Raw genomic sequence first — 15,411 nt, 5'->3', positions numbered from 1 at the left:
GCATGGAATTACGGTCTGACTGTCCTGAGCTAATTCAAAAACTTTTTGAAATTTCAGGACAACATGTCACTCTATTTTCATGTTACTCACAATATGATAGAGGGAATTTTGTGAGTGAATATATAAAGATATATAGATATTCGGTAATAGGATTTTTCCCCATTTTTTCATTCTCATCTCACTTTATTGGAGAAGACTATTTTTTAGGCATTAAAATGTAGCCAAGTTAGGCTCTAAGTAGTGATTTCTGTTAGTAAATAAAGTTCGTTTATTTTTCAGATGTTTGTTTTTGAAAAATATGAAACTTGAGTAGGACAAATTTTATCCTTATCCTCAACCAATTTATAGTTTGGTGGGGTTAACATAGAAGTGACACGTGGTGAACAAAATTACAGCACAGTGTGATTGGGTCCCACTTGAGAAACATGTAAAAGGCTATGAAAGTACTTAACATAGAAAATCAACTCCGACTCGAGAATCACTGTAGTCTTTCTGGATGACTATTAATGATTCAAGCAAAGGAAAACGGAGAACTAAAGTTGTCCATGCAAAGGAACAAGACTTTGAGGTAGTGTAATTCAGTTAGCCTGGGCGAGGTTCACATAATCCGGGAAATGAAGAAACTGTATGGCCTGTGAAGGGATTTGAATTTTTATCTTGAGACCAAGGGAGAGTTATTGAAGATTTCTAAGCCAATCAGTGGAGCTGCAGTGAGAACCAGAGGTCTGAGTGAGTTGGCAGAGATGGGGAGAGGGCGCCAAACCAGAGAAAGGGAGACACATTACAAGAAGGTGCAATGATTTAATCTTTTTGCAAAGATCACTTCTTTTCTTTATACCAGTGATCCTCAAGTGAGATCCTCAGATCCCTGGGAGCTCCTGAGATCAGTTCGTAGTTTCCACAGAGGAATTCTATTTTTGTAATAATGCTAAAATGTTGTTTCTTCTTCATTGTGTTGACATTTACACTATGCAATCTTGGGGGAAAAATCCCTTTCCTTTAAGAATGTCATTGGTAAAGCAATAAAAATTTTTAAAATATATTAAACTTCTACCCTTGAACCATGTCTTTTTTATATGTGTTACAGAATGGAAAGTTTGCATAAAGCACTTGAGCTGTGGGGGCTGGCCCCGTGGCCGAGTGGTTAAGTTCGCGCGCTCCGCTGCAGGCGGCCCAGTGTTTCGTCGGTTCGAATCCTGGGCGCGGACATGGCACTGCTCGTCAGACCACGCTGAGGCAGCGTCCCACATGCCACAACTAGAGGAACCCACAACGAAGAATACACAACTATGTACCGGGGGGCTTTGGGGAGTAAAAGGATTCTCTTAAGTGATATCACTTTTACAGTTGTTTGTCATGTCATTTACAGTCATGTGGGGTTAGCATAGAAGTTGCGAGTTGAACTAGCAGCTTTTGTTTTTATGGAAAATCATATTTACTTAAAAGAATGACTGAGACAAAGTACAGCTTTGCTTATTTCTAGGCATCTTCTCAACAATGAACAAAGTAAGCCTGCCACTTCAAAGAAAACAATAGTATGTTTTGATCTAGAATATAATGTGCTCAGAGCAGTACTTCCCCCTCCTCAGTTCTGCTCAGGATGAAAGAATTTAAGTATTTTGTCCCAATTTGTACTGCCAGCACATATTTGTGTGAATTGTAGTCTCTATTATTTTTCGCTAAAATTCCCAATATCGGAAGAGAAAATTGACATACTATTGCTCTTGTAATTTCTAGAATTACACGTGTGAGCATGCAAGTATCAGAAATAAGAATGATGAAACAAATTAGATAGCATTTTTATCCTAGAAAATACAAATATCTGGGCCCCACACTCAGAGATTCTGAATTAGTCATGGTGAGTTGTTTTCTTTTTTTCATTAAATACCCTAGGTAATTGTAATGTTAGTCAAGATTGGCCTACATTGTGGTTTCCCTGTCGAGTAACTATGCTATTTAAGGTAACAATAATAAAATCTTCGTTAAATTTCATTGCATCTACAAGTATCTCAGATCCCTGTACACTACACAGGTTTTTCCTTAATTCATCATTGAAAGAATTTAATGTCCTTGCAAATGTATCTTTTATGCAGTGATCAGTTAATTATTACTTCCATGATCTGAAGCCCTTTGAAGACAGCTAATTTCCCAATTTCCCAAGAAGTATGGTTGCTAGACTGCTTCCAAAGGATGACTGGATGTGATTAAAAATGTGCAATTGCAAGCCACTAGTCTCAGTTACATAACTTATCAACCTATGCATCTTTACTGCACACTGTAAATTGCAGCCAAACACTCCACTTCGATTGATTGGAATATCTAAGAGTTATAATCGCCTTAGCAAAAGCAAATTTGTGGCTTAGCAGAGAATCTTCATTCTTTAAGCAAAGATGCTAACCAAATTATCTCTCTCCTGACAAAAAAGAAATCAAATGAAATATTTCAAGTTTGATTAGCTATTTAACTTTTTGAAATGCATAGATAATATTTATATTCTACACAAAGCTAACATTAAATGCTTATAGCTCTAATGGCATAGGATATACATAATGTATATTCATGAATTAGTCGCACAATACTTAAATGCATCAATAAGTAACAGTTTTGCATTCTATAACATACAAACATTCATTTACTAATAGTTTGTTGATCCATTTGCAATTCTTCTACTGTTTATTTAGACCTAATTTCCATATTCTTCCTGATATGTAAACACGCTACCCTATTAATTTAACTTCAGAATTCCAGTTCACTAGACAGCTTAATGCCCTTGTTACACAATTGCTCTTGTTCTTTGTACTAAAACTGCAATTTTATGAATTCTTGTAGTAAGTATGAATATAGATTTACTAATGAAGTAAAGCTATTAATATGTGAATGCATTCAACTCCTGAGAGTGCATACTTAATGGAACATACAGTCAACTAATATACTAGAAAAACTTTGAGGATGAGATTAACTATCTGTGTGCAATTTAAGCTTTTACTTGGGAAATACACATTTCTATCAAATTAGCTGAACCTACTCTTTTAAAAAAGGTATACAAATTTAAATGAAAAAAACTAGGAATTCTAGGAGATACAGATTTTAACCATACTAAAAAGAAAGTGAGGCACTTCTGGCATTACAATTTATCTTAGTTTGCAAAACTGAAAATTTGAGACAGTTGTTTACTGAATATAGAGAATATGTGACAGAATCCATGGGTGTGTATCACAGTAGTGGTTAAATAGCAGGCATGAAAAACGACTATCCAAGCTGGTGACTGCATAAATTTGTTGAGTGTCTCCCAAAAGAGAAATTTAACTTAAGAATCACAGATGCAAGTTAAACAAGTTCATAGTTCTTCTTAAGGAATTATTTATAATAATTTTTAGTCATATATCAATTTACCTTCTTGGAGTAAAACTGTCACCCAGATTTTGTTTATCTATTTGTAAGTCCATGAGAGCACAATGTCCACCTTAACTTGTACATACCTTTGTAAACTAGGATATATTTATTTCCTGTAGTATTAAAATGTAAAATATAATTAAATAATGCTTAAAATATTTGACCGTGTGTATGTAATATCAGTTGAGGAAAGCGAGTTCCTCAGAAGAAAATAACTTACCCAATTCTGTGATGAGTAAGTCAGGACAGGAATACATCTACTTCTAAAGTCCTTGGCTGTTACAGGACACACTATGACAAATCAACTAAGGGAAAATCTTTTGGAGTAGTGAAGAGATTGTACTGTGCTTTTAGCTCTACCATAGATTATAGGAATCTATTATGCTTTGGATTTTTTCCCCATATTTAGTGTCAAGTGGTTAGACAAGTTTACCAAAATATTTTGCATATAGAATCTATTCTAGACTACAAAAATACATGTTCAATAAATATGTTATTTCTTGTCCTTTCAAACTCTCTAATGGTTCCTAAGCAACTGTTTCACTTGGTAACTAAGATTTCCATTTAAATACACCTTAATAAGTGTATAAGTTGCATTACTGATATTTTTATTTAAGGCATTGTATACAAGATGTCAGATGAGCCACCAAGCAATTTAAAGTTAAAAAAAATAATTTTGATCAGTTGCTGTGTTTTCTAATCTAATAGCTCTTTTTGAATTATTGACAAGGAAATCCTCTCTCACCATTCCTCTTCAACAATGTACTAGAAACCATAGCTATTACAATAAGACAAGTTAAAAGAATGAGGGGTGTACAGCTTGGAAAAGGGAGAAATAAAACTGCGCTTATTCATAGATGTCATGATTATTTATGTAGAAAATGCTAAAGAAGCTACAAAAAATTTCTAGTATAATAAGTGAATATAGCAAAATCACAGGATATAACATTAATATACAAAATTCAATTGTTTTTCTACTTCCCAACAATGAACAATTGGAATTTAAAATATAAAATAACTACCAGTTAAATTAATACTATAAGGCAAAAGACGTGGAATAGGGGCCGGCCCCATGGCCCAGTGGTTAAGTTCACAGACTGTGCTTCGGTGGCCCAGGGTTTCGCCAGTTCGGATCCTGGATGTGGACATGGCACCGCTCATCTAAGCAATGCTGAGGCGGCATCCCACATGCCACAACTAGAAGGACCCACAGCTGAAAATACACAACCATGTACTGGGGGGCTTTGGGGAGAAAAAGGGAAAATTTTAAAAATTAAAAAAAATAAAATAACCAAAACAATACTGAAGCAGATGAACAAAGTTGGAGAAGCCACAATACTCTCTCAATAATTTCTAAAAAGTTTAGTAATAAAGACACTGTGGTACTGGCAAAATAATGGACACATAGAACAATGCAAGATAATGGAGAGCCAAGAAAACAAACCTGCACAAATATAGCCAAATGATTTTTTATAAAGGCAGAGGTATTACCGAAACCAAAGTGGGTTCACCTCCCTGTGAGTCAAATAAAACTCTCCACCAGAAGTAGTTGTCTCACAAAGTAAAGTATATTTGCAGAAAATAGGAAACCATGTGGAATCATTCCCAAAGTCATGGCTTCCCCAAACAAAGGGAAGCCGGTACTTTTCATTTCGGATGGGGAATTAATATTCAAAAGGGAGAGGTGGGTATTTGTTTGCACAGACTTGGCTGGAAAACATGCTTCCTCATACACTGCAGGTTATGGAAATAAGGCCTAAACTCCTCCAGGGGAGATCTTATCCTTAAAAGTAGGCAAAGGTCATAGGCTTAGCTCTTGTGGTGAGACTTGGTCTGGCTCAGGGAGGTTGGTGATTGCATCTCCGTAACATAACAAGAGAGAAAAGAATACAATTCGGAAAAACAGTTAAATGCTTCCAAACCCACCCTTGATTTCCTCAGGGCAATTAGTCGGTGACAGAGGGACAAATCAATAGAGAAAGGACAGTCATCTCAACAAATGGTGCTGGAACAATTGTAAGTCAACATGCAAAAAAAAAAAGAACTTAAATACAGACCTTACACTTCTCAAAAAAGTTAATTTAAAATGCATGAGTGACTTAAATGTAAAAGGCCAAACTATAAAATGTCTAGAGGGAAACGCTACATTATCTTGGTGATGAGGGTTTAGATACAACACCAAAAGCATGATACATGAAAAAAAATTGATAAATTGCACTATATTAGAATTAACATTTATGCTCTATAAAAGAGATAGTTAAGAGAATGAAAAGACAAGCCATGAACTGAGAAAAGATATAAAGTTATCTCTTGATATCCACGGGGAATTGGATCCAGGACCGCCCGCCCCCCCCCCCCCACACACACACCATGGATACCAAAATTCAAGGATACTCAAATCCCTTATGTAAAATAGCATAGTATTTGCATTTAACCTACACATATCCTCCTGTATACTTTAAATCATCTCTAAATTACTTTTAATAGCTCATACAATGTAAATGCTATCTAAATAGCTGTTATGCTGTATTGTTTAAGGAATAATGACAAGAAAAAAGTCTGTACGTATTCAGTACAGATGCACTCATCGTAGGCCTTTCAATCTCTACTTGGTTGAATCCATAGATGGGGAACCCTTGCGTATGGAGGGCCGACTGTATGTAAAACATATCTGATGAACAATATTGTGATGGTTAATTTTACTTATTAACTTAACTGGTCATAGAGTGCCCAGGTTAAATATTATATCTGGACATGTCTGTGATTGTGTTTCCAGATAAGATTAGTATTTGAGCTGGGAGACTCAGTAAAGTAGGCATCAGTGTGGATGGGCATCATTTAATCCACTGAGGAGTTGAATACAATAGAACAGAGGAAGAAGGAATTCATCTCTTTTTTTCCTACCTTACTGATTTCCTACCACATCTCAGCTCTGGCCTTATGAGAAGATTTAAATGCCCTGATTATTTCTAGTAGTAAAGAGAGGACTGGTAGTCCATGACTTGAACCCTTCATAAATATTTGCAGAATATCTGCACTGGATACTCGTGGTCAATTACTCATAAGAAGTAAGGAGCTAGATCGCTCTGTTTACTTTCAAGCATTTTTGGAAAATCATAACTATAATGACATTGACTGATTGCTCCTAACGTTGCTGGACAAAGTAGTAAAAGAAAAGGATGAGCCCAGAGATTCAGATTCCTATCTCAAGGACCACAAGAATGACCTAAGAGTGTCTATGTGTGCCCTGAAGGAAACTCTTATCTCTTGTAGCTGCAGGACTGAAATTGCTGAAAATCAAACACAACCTCATTCTGCCACTGGCTGAATTACAACACCAGTTGAACTCATCCTAGAGAGCTGTCTACTTTTAACCGAGGGCATCAATTGGGAAAGAATGGAGTCAGGACCTGGACATGTGGGAAGACCCTGATGAAACTGGGTACATTGAGCCTGTAAATTCTATTGAGTCTTCTTTGCCAGTGGAAGGTCTCCCCAACAAATGACAGTGGCATCCCTTCCCCTCTCCCAACTGGTATTGGCCTTACCCTCCCATCTGAGGGGATTAGTCCTGCATTGCCTGAGAAAACTGTAATGACCTCCCTAAGGTGGTTGCCATGCAAGACAATGCCGATTCTCCTCCAGACCCATGTCTATACTCCCTCGTTGCTTCTAGGCTTATAACTAATTCAAATTTAGCTGGTTTCCTAAAGATGAGGTACTATATGTGACCCCATTAAGAGGTGTAATATACTCTAAAAGAACTACTTGAGTTTTTTTAATTTATATAGACAGAAATCCAGAGAATTTGTGCAGGAATATATATTAAAGGTGTGGGATAATGGTAGAAGGAACATAAAGTGGATCAGGCCAAACTTACTCACGTGGACTCACTAAGCAGTGATTCTGCAATTAGTGTTGCTCCTCAGGAGTCAGAAAGGATTCTAACAGTTTGGTTAGTTGGTTGCTGAAACATGGACCAAATGATGGCCCCCTGTGAGTGAACTGGAATTGCCTTGACATGCCTTGATTTAATGTAGAGGGAAGGATTCAACTACTTAGGGGGATTAGAATGTTAAAGTAGATTTGTCATTTAAAACCTAGTCACCTACTCTTCAGAAAACATACCTTTCACCCATACTGTAAGGTACAAATTTGTGAGAGGAACCCCAGCATCCTTGAAGAGCTCTGTGATCACTCTTCTCTGTAGGCCAGACCTCACAGAGGGAACTGTAGTCACTGAATTGGGAAGTCTAAATGCAATGGGAGTAACTCGGATCTCAGGGTGGCAGGGACCAAGTGATGGCACTCAACTGCCAAGGCAAATTAGATATGGTTCCTGTAATGGATGGCAGTCAAAGTAGCAATCAGAATAATCTTATTCCCACACACCTATGGGATTGCCTAATTGACCGTGGTATTTTCAACAGCATTGCTTGAGATCAAGGAATTCACTTCACAGCAAAAGGAGTATGGCAATAAGCCCACACACATGGAATTCGCTGGTCTTGTTACCAAACCGAAGTGGGTTAGCTTCTTGGTGAGTTGAAATCAGAGCCTTCACCAGAAGTAGTTGTCACACAAAGTAAAGTGTATTTGCTGCAAATAAGGAGCCCACAAGGAATTATTTCCCAAAGCTGTTGCTCTCCTGGCTTAGGAAAGCAGAGACATTTTATTTCAGATGGGGAATGAATATTCAAAAGGGAGAGGTGAATATTTGCTTGTGCAGGCTCACTTGGAAAACATGTTTCTACATACATCACAGGTTAAGGTAACAAGGCTTAGGCTCCTCCTGAGGCAGAGATTTTAATATTAAAATAAAGCAAAGGATAATTTCGGCCATCTCTCAGCTCATTCACGCAGGTGTACTCTTGTGATGGGGCTCCGTCTGGTTCCGGGTAGTCGATAATTGCATCTCTTAACATAACAAGGACAACAAAAATCTATTTGAAGGAACAGTTAAATTCTTCCAAAACCTCTCTTGAGGTCCCTGAGGCAACTATTCGGTGTCAGTCTTATCATGTTCCCCACCATCCTGAAGCAGCTGGCTTGATAGAAAAGTGGAAAGGCTTTTTGAAGACTCAGTTACAGCACCAACTAGATGACGAAATCTTGCAGGACTGTGGTGAGGTTTTCCAGAAAGCTGTATATACTCTGAACCAGTTTCCAATATTTAATGCTGTTTCTCCCATAGCAAGTGTCCAGGAATCAAGGTCTGGAAATGAGAGTGGCACCACCTGCTACTACCCCTAGTGACCCACAAGCAAAATTTTTGCTTTCTGCTCCCATCACTTTATGCCCTGCTGGCCTAGAGGCCTTAGTTCCAGAGGGAAGAATGCTTCCAGCAGAAGACACAACAATGATTCCATTGAATTGGAAGTCAAGACTGCTATCTGATCACTTTGGGCTCCTCTTGCCTCTGAATCAACAGACCAAGAGGTGGATTGGTCATGAGTACATCCTCCTTATTTTGGTATGAATATGTTTGTGTGTGTGTGTTTTTCTTTCCTCTTTATCCTGTTATGTAACAGAAGATGTATTGATTTTATATCATAGAACTTAACTATTGTTAATTTTACATCATAGGTTTTAAGTTACAGGATGTCAAGGACTAGAGTAAATATGACTCAAGGACATTACCTCGTCTTCTGGGGAAGGGATTAGTGTGTTTTTGGTAGTACTCAGGATAGTTGTATCATGTTAGGTGGAATTATGACCTTGTTATTGTCTTTATTTGGAGATAAAGTATGGCTTAAGAAGATATATAAGGGTGCCAAGTTGACAAGAGGTAGATTTGTGATAATTAATTTTATGTGTCAACTTGACTAGCCACGGAGTGCTCAGATTAAATACTATTTCTGGTTGTATCATCAGTAAGGCTATTTCTGCAGATTAGCATTTGAATTGCTGGAGTCAGTAAAGTAGATTGCCCTCCCCAAAGTGGCATATCCAATTTGATGAGGGCCTGAATAGAGCAAAAGAAGGAAGGAAGAAGGAATTTATTCCTTTTTTCCTGCCTCTTCGTTTGAGCTGACATCTCATCTCATCTTCTCTGGCCCTAGGAGTGGGATTTACACAACCAGTTCCCCTGGTTCTGGGGTCTTTGGACTCAGACTGAGTCTGAAACTTTCCACCAGCTTTCCTGAGTTACCAGCTTGCAGATGGCATGTATCATGGGACTACTCAGCTTCCATAACTGCATAAGGTCAAATTTTCATAATAAATATCCTTTATATAGATCGATTGATCTATCTGTCCATCTATCCATCTGTCTGTCTACAGCTTATATTCTACTGCTTTGTTTCTCTGGAGAACCCTGACTAATGCAAACATCTATTCAAAATATTAAAAAATTCATAAAATTCCACAATAAGAAATTTAAAAATCCAATTAAAAATGGGCAAAATAGCTGAAAAGACATCTTATCAGAGAAGATATACAGATGTCAAAGAAGCATCTGAAAAGATGCTCGATATCAATTGTCATTAGGAAGTTGCAAATTAAAACAATGAGATACTAGACATATGAGATATAGAACAATTAGAATCGATAAATTCCTAAAACCTGACAATACCAGTTTCTGACAAGAATATGAAGCAATGAACCCTCATTCATTTATGGTGGGAATGCAAAATGGTGCATCCACTTTAGAAGATAGTTTGGCAATTTCTTAGAAAGACAAATTTTGTCTTAACATAAGATTTCAGCAATCATGCTTGTAGATATTTACCCAACTGATTTGAAAATGTATGCCCACACAAAAACCTACACATGAAAGTTTATAGCAACTTAAATCATATGTGTCACTAATTGGAAACAACAAAGATGCCCTTGAATAAATGAATGGATTAAAAAAATAAACAAAAAAATCTAATAGCAATGCATATATGCAGTACATTATTACTCAGCAATTAAAAAGGGATTATGATATCAAGCCATAGAGGATATGGGTTAATCTTAAATGTACATCGCTAAGTGAAGGAAGCTGAACTAAAGGCTGCATACTGTATGGTTCATTTATGTGAAATTCTGGAAAAGGCAAAACTACAGAGACAATAAACACATCAGTGGTTGCTAGGAGTTGGAGAGAATATGTTGAATAGGTGAAGCAAAGAAGAATTTTACTTTTAGGACAGTGAAATTATATGATAGTGTAATTGGGGACAAATGACCCTATCCAATTGTCAAAATCTATAGAAGTTTAAAGCATCAAGAATGAACCTTTATGGATGTAAGTTTTTTTTTCTTTTTGTATGATTTTTTTTTTTTTGAGGAAGATTAGCCCTAAGCTAACATCCACTGCCAATCCTCCCCTTTGTGCTAAGGAAGACTGTCCCTGAGCTAACATCCATGCCCATCTTCCTCTATTTTATGTGAGACGCCTGCCACAGCGTGGCTTGACAAGTGGTGGGTAGGTCCAAGCCTGGGATCCAACCGGCAAACCTCAGGCTGCCAAAGTGGAATGTGCAGACTTAACCGCTGTGCCAGTGGGCTGGCCCCTATGCATGTAAATTTTTAAAAATATATTTAAGGAAGTCAGAGGATCTCAGGATAGAAGGCAGAATGTAACAAAAATAAAATTTAACTGCTTCATAAGTTTGTGAAACAATCTCACCCAATGACGTGAGAAAAAAAAGGAATTGAACTTATTAACTGTGGAATTAAGTCTAGTATGAAAGGCTAAAGACACAAGGAACCCTGTACCAACACTGCAGTCTGGCTGAGAAAGGTGTTTCCTGTGGGAGTACAGGTTAACAATTTTGAGACCACCATACACCATGCGGGATTTACACATTAAGTAAATGCATGGTGGAAGGTGGAAGTTAGATTTTCTCACTGTTGTAGTGGATGGTTACGGATAAGTCAGTGGACAAGGCTAAAATATTCTATTTGTAACGGATTAAAGTTGGAGAAATCAGTATGAATTCAGGTTTAGCTAAACATAGATAGAAATGATTACATATTAGAAACATTTATAGATATACGTTACACTTACATTGGTATAGGCATAATATTCCCTTGCTCTTTTAGCTGTGAGGGTCTAAAAACAACCAGACCTTAGTAGCAAAAATCTCACGTAGAGACAAGACCTGGGTTTCTAATACCATTCTCCAATAAAATAAACCAGAGCGCCTTGGAAAATGGCGGATTCCAGGATTAGGGCAGAAAATATGCTGGGTGATCCTGGAGCTTCTTGTAGAGCCATTAAGTAGGGAAGTGCTCAAAACACAACTGTAAATTATGAGGTTATGACAAAAGGACACAGGAGCCAACTGAAAGAGTTCTCAATGCTCAAATTTTGAACAATTTGAGCAAAAATCATAAAAAAATTTTGGATTATTGCCCAAAGTATAAAATAAATACCTATGAATCCATATTGATATAAATGAACAATTGAATTTACAAATAAATGGCAGATAATAGATAAATCTCCCCCGTGGAAGAATTCCAAATAATTTATGTGGAGGTCCCTTCCCACTCCTTAAGTGTGGGCTACATATGGTTACTTGCTTCCAAAGAGCAAACTAGGGAAGAGGGAGAAAAAGAGTCATTTTCCACTGGGGAAATCTGGCAATACTACTGAAGCCAGGCGTTCGAGGCTAACACCGACAGTGACAAGTCATGTATTAAGTACATATACTCTTGATATATAATTAGAACGTCATTTTATTCCTGTAGCAAAGAAAGCCTCTTTAATTTTTCTTCCCCAAACCCATAACCTCCATCTAATCGTGAGACAAACATCAGACCAATCCCAACTGAGGGACAGTCTATCAAATACCTGATCAGTACTCCTCAATACTCCAGCAGAAACAGGTCAAAAACAAGGAAAGTATGAGAAATTATCACAACAAAGAATAGCCTAAGGAAATATGATAACAAAATGTAATTTGGTATCTTAGAACAGAAAAATTACATTACATAAAAAATAAGGGAATCTAAATAAGCTATGGACTTTTGTCAATAACAACGTATCAACATCGGGTCATTTGTAACAAAGATGCCACACCAATGTAAAATGTTTGTAATAGGGGAAAGTGGGTGTGAGGCATATGAGGACTCTCTATGCTATCTTCTCAATTTTTCTGTACACATAGAACTGTCTTGAAGTAGAAAAGTTTTTTAAAAGAATACAAAAATATCCAATATGTTCAGTGAAAAAAATCCTTTCACAATTATTGCAAAGGTTTTGTAAATTATCCAACATTTTGTAATTGGCAATGTTAAAGACAACCTGTATGGCTCATATGGTGAATCACACCTGCATTTTAGTAAGTATCTTTCAGTATTTTCATGTAATATTTCCACATTTGCTTTATTTTTTAAAGAGAAAAAATAAGCCTTGGCAATGTTGACATTTTATGTATATATGGTGTTTAGTACTGTGTGGTGTTTTTAAAGTTGTTTATATTGAATTTAATATTTTAAAAAAATTCAGCCACACATATTTATATACGAAGATAGAACTTCAGGCAGTAGTGGGAAAATGCTATCACCAGCCCTCTGACTTCACAAACAAATTGTTTGCAGTAGAAAAATCACATTATCCCTGTTCTATTTTTCTCTTTTTTGAGGAAGATTAGCCCTGAGCTAACATCCACCACCAATTCTCCTCTCTTTGCTGAGGAAGATTGGTCCTGAGCTAACAGGCATACCCATTTTCCTCTATTTTATATGTGAGACGCCTGCCACAGCATGGCTTGATAAGCTGTGATAGGTCCATGCCTGGTATCTGGGCCAGCAAACCCCGGGCAACCCAAGAGGCGAGCATGAACTTAAGCATTGTGCCACTGGGCTGGCTCCTGTTCTGTCTATTTTAATCAGTCTCAACTCACATTGTTAATAACCTCAATGGATCACTTGAGATTGTTGGTTTGTTGAATATGCTTTTATAAAAATTGATAAACTATATATTTACTCTCTCTTCTGAGTCAAAATGGTCCTACTGAATAATTATTCAAAGAGGATATAGTATTTTATTTAGAGTAAACATTAAGCTTCATACATTCAGATAGTATAATCTTTCTAATGTTACAACTTACAGTCAGTAACTCACATGTGCTCTATGTTCTCTCATTCTTTAGAAAACTTCATGCTTCTCTTAAATTCTTAAGCCTACTTTACTCTTCCGTTTTTGGGTTCAGCTTAGGGATTCTTCCAGCTAGAAGGATTACTCAGGTCTGAGATGGTATGTTACATGCTTTTATGACGAAAAGGACATAACCTCAGGAGAAGAAAGGGACATAGCCTCTGGGGCAAAGCACAGGGCAAATAGAGGAAGGGCAAGAGGACAAGGAAGATGTTCAATCAAGTGGCACATTTTCCTACATTGAGCTTTGCTCAGTAGCTCAGAGAAAATGAACAGCTAACCTGATTTCACATTTTCGTGATTTTACTTGCTTATCAGTTGCACATAAGCAGATTTGTGTGTTATAAATACACGTTGTAACAAATGTCTGCATTCATCTACACTAAATCCTCCCATTTCCCAGTTAGGGCTTGTGGTAGGGTTGCCACCTCCTTTCTGGGGAGAACCATGGACTTTGTTCCTTCTTTCTCATTCACGGCTCCCATCCTCTTTCTCAGAGTAGGAGAAGGAGGGTGTGTTACATTGACAGACAGGCAATTCTCACTTTACTTGAACTGCTGTGAGATGCGCTCTGCGGGCATGGTGCATGTTTAAGAATGACTTTGCCTTGTGGGTGCTTTGGTGGGTTCTTCAGAGACTGATCCCACGGACCTTTCCAACCATGTGGGTCATGCCTCTACTTCTGCTGCAGCTCTTTCCTCAGGAACTCTCTTACTGCTGGGGTTCTCTGCTATGTCAGACTTCCCTCTAGGACAAACTCCCCTCTAAAATGAGGCCAGGCTGACAGTACTTCAGAATTCATATGTAGTCACTGGGATTCATGCACTTATTAACTATTCCCAGAACGGAGAACAGTTACTTTACAGATGCGGCCCTTTACCCTCTTACCCCACAGGTCATTTGATCTTTCCCAGGCGTGGGTCAGGAAATAGTCCTTCATGTCCTCCAACTGCCAGAGCACAGAGCACGTGCTCTGAGGTGTTCTGTTGAAGCCCTTCTCCCCACAGACGGAGTTAGAAATAGTATCCTTTCATCCTTATCTTCTGTTTTTATACTGGAGAAAGCCACACAGACCTCTCTCTTAGTGAAATCCTTTTTGGAAGTTTCCCTCCTTTTTTGATTCTTCATTGACGATCTCAATGGCTTTTATGGTGTTCATGCTTCAGTGGAAACTGAGGTGGAAAGAGTCCCGCTTGTTAGAGTGTTCTGCTTCTGCAGTGGAACTGCTTGCTATTTTAATCTCCTTTTACGTAGATCCCTCACTCCTAGAAATAAAGACACTTAAGGAAATTTTTTTTAAAAAAAGGACTTCTTGTAAATCATTCATTTGCTGTTTTTAAAATTTCAGACATTACAGGTAAACCTCACTTTATGTCCATTAAATTAGACACTATGGACTTCCATTTATGACTGATACGCAAAATCGTGAAAGGCTCTACTTAATAAAGACTTAAGCATTCTTTATTGAGTATTTATATGATCAATATGATCATTATAGATAGTGCATTATAGATAGCGCATTATAGGTAGTTGCACTTCAGAATGAAAAAAAAAAGTCATAAAATTTCTTAAAGGTACTATAGTACCTTTGAATGGTGGTCCCAAAAGATATGTCCACATCCTAACCCGTGGAGCCTCTGAATGACCTTATTTGGAAAAAGCATCCTTTGCAGATGTAATTATATTAAGGGTCTTGAGATGAAATTATCCTAGGTTATCTGAACGGTCCCTAAATCCAATGATAAGAGTCGTGATAAGAGACACACAGAGGTGGGATATGAGGAGAAGTAAAGAAAGCCACGTTAAAGATGGAGGTGGACGGAGTGATGCAGCCACAAAGAATGCTACAGCCTGCAGAAGATGGAAGAGGCAAGGAAGAAATCTCCTCTAGACCTCCCGAGGGAAGGTAGCCCTGCCAACCCATGATT

At 37.6% G+C, this 15,411-nt stretch overlaps 1 long non-coding RNA gene across 1 annotated transcript in view; it reads left to right on the top strand.

Annotated features, from left to right (window-relative positions):
- LOC139076474 (uncharacterized) overlaps positions 1-3,551 on the top strand; it is a 114,298-nt gene extending 110,747 nt beyond the window's left edge. The window contains exon 3 of the long non-coding RNA XR_011528118.1: positions 1,088-3,551. This is a non-coding gene — a long non-coding RNA (uncharacterized lncRNA). The remainder of the gene's footprint in view (positions 1-1,087) is intronic.
- The last annotated feature ends 11,860 nt before the right edge of the window (positions 3,552-15,411 follow it).

The sequence above is a fragment of the Equus przewalskii genome, chromosome 16, assembly GCF_037783145.1.
Source record: "Equus przewalskii isolate Varuska chromosome 16, EquPr2, whole genome shotgun sequence".
Lineage (NCBI taxonomy): Eukaryota > Metazoa > Chordata > Mammalia > Perissodactyla > Equidae > Equus > Equus przewalskii.
The sequence above is the reverse complement of the archived record's forward strand: the minus strand, read 5'-3'. Positions and strand labels throughout refer to the sequence as shown.